The 7,847-nt window shown below is 41.1% G+C and overlaps 1 pseudogene; it reads left to right on the top strand.

Annotated features, from left to right (window-relative positions):
- The first annotated feature begins 2,950 nt into the window (after positions 1–2,950).
- On the top strand, positions 2,951–7,500 carry LOC121781549 (annotated as a pseudogene).
- The last annotated feature ends 347 nt before the right edge of the window (positions 7,501–7,847 follow it).

Below are 7,847 nucleotides of genomic sequence, written 5' to 3'. Positions count from 1 at the left end.
GCTTAGTTAGGATCTTTATCCTGCCAGTAGGATATATCCTCACTTGAACGACACCTACGCACCTCGTAACCTCTTCAGTGGGAAGACATGAAGAAGTCTCGACAGAATCAGAATCGCGTTGGTGGAGGCAGAGCGACGGCGGCCGCAGTAGTTGGCGATCGAGCTACCAACACCGGCAACACGACGGGCAGCATAGGCAAGCCAACTCAACCAGGGAACAACCGTCCGTCAACCAGCGATGGAGACAATGAGAGCAAGGCGACAGCATCCGTCGCGGTCGCAAGGGCATGGTCAGAAGGTAATCAAATCACCGGCGGTCCCATCTCATCACCGATCGGAGACAAATCGGAAAATGAACCAGCAAATCTAGAGATGGAGGAGGAGTGGAACCGGCAGTAACTAGGGTTAGAGAAGGAGTGGAGGCGGCGAGTTTTAGCTCGTTGGGGGGGTTTTTTAATCCCAAATTCAAAAGAACCCCCCATTTCTTTCCTAAATTCGGAACCCCCCTCACTCTTCTAAATCCCGTTTTAAACCCCATTCCCAAAAACCTATCTAAAACTACCCCAAAACTTTCATTATCTCCATGGAATACCCCAAAACTTTCATAAAGCACCAAAATCACCCTAATATTTCCAAACAACTGCAAATCAGCCCCGGCATTTTTTCAAACTCCAAAATTACCCTAAACAAATCAAATGATCTTCTTTTTCAGCCTACTATACCGTGCCACAACTCTTTTAAAGCATTAGCCTTTACCTCATCCACCACTGTTGCAAAGAAAGATAGTCAATGGATTTTTGATTGTGGTGCTACCGATACAATCTCTTTTGATCCAACATATTTCCTCCACATATCTAAGCCTACCAAAGCCTATGTCCAAACTGCCGGAGGGGATTTAGCTCGAGTAGAGGGGGCGGGTACCATTGATATTTCTCCAACTCTCCGGCTCTCTAACTGCCTCCTCGTTCTAACTTTCTCAAATAAGCTTTTATCCGTCAGTCATGTGACAAATGAGCTAAATTGCAAGTTACTGATGCAACCTCGTTTTTGTATATTACAGGATACCAAGACGGAGACGATAGTTGGGCGTGGCACTGAACGAAGTGGACTGTACTATGTGGACGAGATAGCTCAACAAAGTACGGCATTACTGACTCATGGATCAACTACAAGGAAGACTTGGCTTTTACATCGTCAGTTAGGACATCCTTCTATAGGATATATGAAAATGTTGTTTCCTAAGATTGCTTCTAGCATGCACTCTCTTGATTGTGAAACTTGTCATCTAGCCAAAAGCCACCGTCACTCTTTTAAGCTTAATAATACTCGTGTGTCTACCCCGTTTTCATTAATTCACTCGGATGTGTGGGGTCCTGCCCCAATCCATGGGGGTCAGGGCTTCCGATATTTTCTCCTGTTTATTGATGACTTTTCCCGTATGACTTGGGTATATTTCTTAAAACATAAATCTGAGATTTTCGACAAATTCACCCAGTTTTATAGTATGGTCCAAACTCAGTATAAACAAAATATCCAGGTCCTATGGTCTGACAATGGGAGGGGGGAATACATAAATGCCAACATGAAAGCTTTCTTTGTTGAAAAATGTCTTATTCACCAAACTTCTTTTGCCTATACGCCTGAACAGAATGGGGTAGCAGAACGGAAAAATAGGTACATTCTTGAAATCACCAGAGCTCTCCTCATCGAATCTAAAATACCCACACATTTTTGGCCAGAAGCTATAGCCACATCGGTGTATCTTATGAACCGTCTCCCAACAGGTATCCTTAATTTTAAAACATCCATCGATACATTTATCAACCATGAAGCCATACAAAAACCAACCCACCTCACTCTTGAACCGAAATTCTTTGGTTGTACGGTTTTCGTCCACATTCCCAAACAGGACTGTACCAAATTCTCTCCTTGTGCCGTTAAATGTGTTTTCCTTGGATATGGGGTTAATCAGAAAGGGTACCGATGTTATGACCCCGTGACTAAACACATGTACACAACCATGAACTGTGACTTTGTGGAAACCGAATACTACTACAGCCAACCTAGCGGTCAGGGGGAGAATCAAACACATAGTCCAAATAGTGACCCACTAAATTGGTTGTATATCCCAACAGAATCAACCACCCATCAACCCGAATCTGTCCAAGGGGGAGACGAGTCAAGGAAAGGACCCAAACCTATCATAGAAGAAATTGTTGAAGAAAGTCATACCAACGAGCTATCGCAGTCCACTAGTCAGTCCATGGAAGTCGAGGAGACCGCCCACCATCAACCTCGTATGAAAATCCTGAGGTAAACAATTCTGAAACCAACACAGTTCCATTGGAAGTCACTAACATTGACAGGATAAGCCGTGAAGGAGACACCGGGAGTGGAACAACAATAACAAGCAGTATGATCTACCATACAGAAGTACAAGGGGAATTCCTCCCAAGAGATACTCTCCGGACTGAAAAGGGAGGAAAACAAGATATTCAGTGGCAAACACCGCTCAGGGACACCTCACAGAAATGGCCCGAGCATTCGAGGTAGCCCTATATGAAGAAGAAATTCCTCAGTCTTTCCAAGAAGCAGTCAAGCACAAACATTGGAGGGAAGCCATGAAGAAGGAGGTTGATGCTCTGATCAGGAATGGAACATGGGAAAAGTGTACTCTTCCAGAAGAAAAAAACCAGTCAGATGTAGGTGGGTTTTCACTATCAAAAGACGTGCAGATGGATCAATCGAGAGATACAAGGCGCGATTGGTGGCTAAATGATACACTCAAGTTTATGGGATTGACTACGATAAAACTTTCTCCCCTGTTGCCAAGCTTGACACCATCCGAGCATTGTTGTCAGTTGCAGCTTGTAAGGATTGATCACCACATTAGTTGAATGTGACTAATGCCTTTCTCCATGGAGAATTGGAAAAGGACAAGGAAGTCTATATGACAGTTCCACCAGGATTTGATGGCGAGTTTGGTCCTGGACAAGTGTGCAGACTGAAGAAAACCTTATACGGCTTAAAACAATCCCCGAGGATATGGTTTGGAAGGTTTTGCCAAGCAATGATCATACATGGATTCAAACAAAGCCTTTCTGATCATACACTCTTTACGAAAAGGAGGGGGGATAAGGTTACCTACCTTATCATCTATGTCGACGATATAATTATCACAGGAGATGATACAGAAGAAATCAATAACCTCAAGACCAATCTGTTCAAAGAATTTGACATGAAAGATCTTGGCCCCCTGAAATACTTCTTGGGAATAGAGGTATTGAGATCAAGGCATGGGATATTTCTAAGACAGAGAAAATATGTTCTTAATCTACTGGCAGAAACAGACCTTTTAGACTGCAAACCGGCCGACACACCAATGGTGCCAAACCATGGGCTTAAAATTGTTGAAGGAGCTGAGTCGGCAGATCGAGAGAAATATCAAAGGTTGGTTGGAAAATTGCTTTATCTCTCACATACCAGACCAGACATTGCTTATGCAGTTGGAGTTGTTAGTCAGTTCATGCACCAACCCCAAGAAGAACATATGAATGCAGCCTTACAAATTGTGAGGTACCTCAAGGGAACATCAAACTTTGGAATATTCTTAAAAAGAGGGAAGGATCTTGAAGTGGATGGCTATACAGATGCTGATTGGGCAAGTAATCCAGTCGATAGAAAATCAACCGGCGGATACTTCAATTTATTGGAGGCAACCAAGCTGCTCTAGTGGCTTGGGAGTTGATATCAGGGAGCTTTCACTTCCTAGGAGGTCGCAGGTTCGAATCCTAGGAAGTGCAGATTTGGGGATTAATTTCTCCTTGGGCCCAGAATGACAACGAAGCGCACCTACAGCGTAAGACGCTTCACCTCCAACTGTTAGGTCGGGGTCCGAGTCACATCGGAGGGTAGATGGGGAACCATCGTCGATCCTCCTAAAAAAAAAAAAAAAAAAAAAAAAAAAAAAAAAAAAAAAAAAAAAAAAACCTGGTCACTTGGAGAAGTAAGAAGCAAAAAGTCGTTGCCCTATCAAGTGCTGAAGCAGAGTTCCGAGGAATTAAAAGTGGGCTCATGGAGATTATGTGGCTAAGAAGATTGCTTACAGAGATCGGCTTTTCCCCAAACCGTAAGAGTAGGCTATTCTGCGACAATAAAGCAGTAATCAGCATATCAGAAAATCCAGTACAACATGACTGAACCAAACATGTCGAGGTCGACCACCACTTCATTAAAGAAAAACTGGAAGGAGGAATTATAGAGTTCTCGTTTGTTCCATCAGAAGAACAGTTGGCTGATATTCTAACTAAGGAAGTGAATCCGAAGAGTTTTAGAGAAGTATTATCCAAGTTGAACATCGGAGATACCGTCGCTCAACTTGAGGGGAGTGTCAAATAAAGAGGCAAAACGGCTAGTTAGCCACATTCCAAGTACCAACTACTTGGTAATTGTTGTTGCATTTAATAGGTAGTATTTACCTAGACAAACAATAAATTAGTGGGAGTTCCTAAGAGTTGTAATATCCCTATAAAAGGGAATGTTCTACATCAAACAATTCATAACAGAAAATTACAAAAATTTCCCTTCTCTTCAAACTCTAGCCACCATGAATCTTCTTCTACTTATCGCCTCTCTCGATTACCATCTTTAAGAAATAATGCCAAAATCAACAAATTTACAGACTCAGACATGGTTAAATGCACGATTGCTATCAGAAACCATTTGCGCAATGGCCGATGTGACGCCGCGTTGCATTTATTCAACTCCATGCCAAGCAAATGCGAGGTCGCCTGCGACACTATGATATCTGGCTGCTTTTTCAGTGGCAATGTTAAACTGGCCCATCAGCTGTTCGATGAAATGCCTGTGAAGGATTTGGTGGCTTGGAATATAATGATCAAGGGATATATTAAGAACAACAATATCAGAGCTTCCCGGCAGCTGTTTGATCAAATGCCTATCAAGGATGTTATCTCGTGGAATACAATGTTGTCTGGTTACGTGAAAAATGGGTCAATGGATGAGGTAAACAGAGTTTATGATCGAATGCTGGTCAAAGATGTTGTCTCGTGGAACACGATAATATCTGGATATGTGCAAAATGTGTTAATGGATGAGGCTAGGAGAGATTTTAATCAAATGCCAGTTAAGAATGTTGTCTCGTGGAACTTGATGGTGTCTGGGTATGTGCAAAATGGGTTAATCGACAAGGCTAGGAGAGTTTTTGATCGAATGCCAGTCAAGGATGTTTTCTCGTGGAACACAATGATGTCTGTTTATGTGAAAGATGGTTTAATGGATGAGGCCAGGAGTGTTTTTGATCAATTGCCAGTGAAGAATGTTGTGTCATGGACCACATTGATGTCTGTTATGCGAAAAATGGGTTAATGGATGAGGCAAAAAGAGTTTTTGATCGAATGCCAGTCAAGGATGTTGTCTCGTGGAACACGATAATATCTGGATATGTGCAAAACAGGTTAATGGATGAGGCTAGGAGAGTTTTTGATCAAATGCCGGTCAAGGATGTTGTGTCATTGAGGACAATGATGTCTGGTTATGCACATAATGGGTTAATGAACAAGGCTAGGAAAGTTTTTGATCAAATTCCACATAGAGATTGTATCGCGTGGTCCTCTATTATAGCCGGGTACAATCAAAATGGAGATCACGAAGACGCGTTGCTTATGTTTACTGAGGCAATGAATGATCGGGAAATGTTAAGTGCATATGCATTTGCTAGTGTTATAAGTGCGTAGGCGGATATAGTTGCTTTTGAGCTTGGTAAGCAAATTCATGGGCATGTTATTAAAGGAGGATTCGCAAACTGCAATGTGGAAACCGCCCTTATTTCCATGTATTGCAAGTGTGGAAGCATCAATGAGGCATATGAGCTTTTCGAGAGGATTGAGGATACGGATGTAATATCATGGACTACACTTATTGTTGGTTATGCAAGACATGGCTTAGGCCAAGAAGCTCTTCAACATTTTGAGTCAATGAAACTATCATTTGTAAAACCTAATGACATTACTATGGTAAATTTACATTGTATTTTTTTTTTCTAAATACTTGTTTTGATCGAGTACTCACTTGTTTTGATGTAGGTTGGCGTTCTAATGGCTTGTAGTCATTGTGGCTTCGTAGAAAAAGGAAAACATTACTTCTATTCCATGACCAAAGATCACGGTATAGTGGCAAATCTAATGCACTATTCCTGCTTGATTGATTTTCTAGGTCGAGTTGGGCGTCTAGACGAAGCTTACGACCTAATAAAAAGCATGCCTTTTGAGCCAAACGTGAAAATTTGGGGATCTCTCCTTGGTGCTAGCAAGACTCATGGAAATATAGAATTGGGAGAAAAAGCTGCTGAGATATTACTATATATTGATCCATGGAAATCTTCGGTGAATGTTCAACTTGCTCATATATATGGTGCTTCAGGTCGATGGGAAGATGCTGAGAGGATTGGATTAAAAAGGAGGGGTTTGGGTGTTGTAAAAACGATTGCGTATAGCTAGGTTAAAGTGTCAAACAAGACTCACAACTTTTTTGCTGGAGACATCACTCATCCTGAGAGTGAAAGCATATGCTCTTTCTTGGAAGAGTTGTATGTTAGAATGAAAGAAAATGGATATGTTTCGTTGACTAAATTGTGCTGTATAATGTGGAAGAAGAAGAAAAGCATCATTCAATCAAATATCATAGTGAAAGGTTAGTTGTTGCTTATGGGATTATGAAGACGCCAAGTGGAAGGCCTGTTCGTGTTTTCAAGAACTTGCGCAGCTGTGAGGACTGCCACGTTGTGATGAAACTCATATCCAAGATCACGGGCAGATCGATCATCGTACGTGATAGTAATCGTTTTCACCACATTGAGGGTGGTGAATGTAATTGTGGAGACTATTGGTGAAATTTTCATATGCTTTGTTCCAAATTGGTTCAGCATCTACACACCGAAGTTACCGGGCATTCTCTTGCTTATGGTCATAGAATGTAGTGTGTATAGAATTACAAGTTCGTTAACATGCTGTGTTTATGTATTTCACTTGCATAAAAGGAAGCAAATTGAACTAGAATTCAAAGAATGTGAAGGGAGAAGCTTTTACAGACTAAGTTGCTCAAGCTGTTGGATCGGCCATGATCTTTAAGTAGGTAGATTTTCAAATCAAATACTATCAAAGGATACGTTGAAGATTGAGAGAGATTTGGACGCGATCCGGGTGTGATTCAGATGCTTGAGGGCCCTATCAAGCTCCCCGGATTGATGAGCAAATCCCCGACGCTGCCCAGGATGAGGTTTGTTCAAACTTGGTCTATCTCTTTTGCGACACTTTACAGTTCGTGCAGTTTGTTATTTGAGCACTGCTCGTCGGCGCAGTTGTTTGATTTTTATGAAATTAAGAGAGCTCATAATTTGGATTCCTACAAGTGTTTTATGCTCATCAATTACTTTAGGCCATAGGTTTCCATGGGATAATGATAAGTATCTGAACCCCTTTCTACAAGATGATCCCCTATTATACGGTTTGATGAAGATGATGATGTAGTTGGAGCAATTTTGAATACGTTAAGATGTTATTTCAATAAAGTAGACTCGAGGACAAGTCTTTTTCAAGAAGAGAAGTATGATGCAGTTATAGAATATAAGATTTGGAGGCTAAGAAAAATATATTTTGGTTTTTATTTATTTCCTAGTTAATAGAATTAGTAGAAAGAAAAATATTAGGAGTAATTGTTTTTCCTTCTACCAAATTAGGTTTTATATTTTGCTTATTTTCCTTTTAGTTTATTTTCCATAAATTTAGGATTTCCCTTTGCCTATCAAGGCCTCATTATTGATCTTAAAA

The sequence above is a fragment of the Salvia splendens genome, chromosome 20 (genome assembly GCF_004379255.2).
Source record: "Salvia splendens isolate huo1 chromosome 20, SspV2, whole genome shotgun sequence".
Classification (NCBI taxonomy): Eukaryota; Viridiplantae; Streptophyta; class Magnoliopsida; order Lamiales; family Lamiaceae; genus Salvia; species Salvia splendens.
This window is presented reverse-complemented; position numbering and strand designations above follow the sequence as displayed.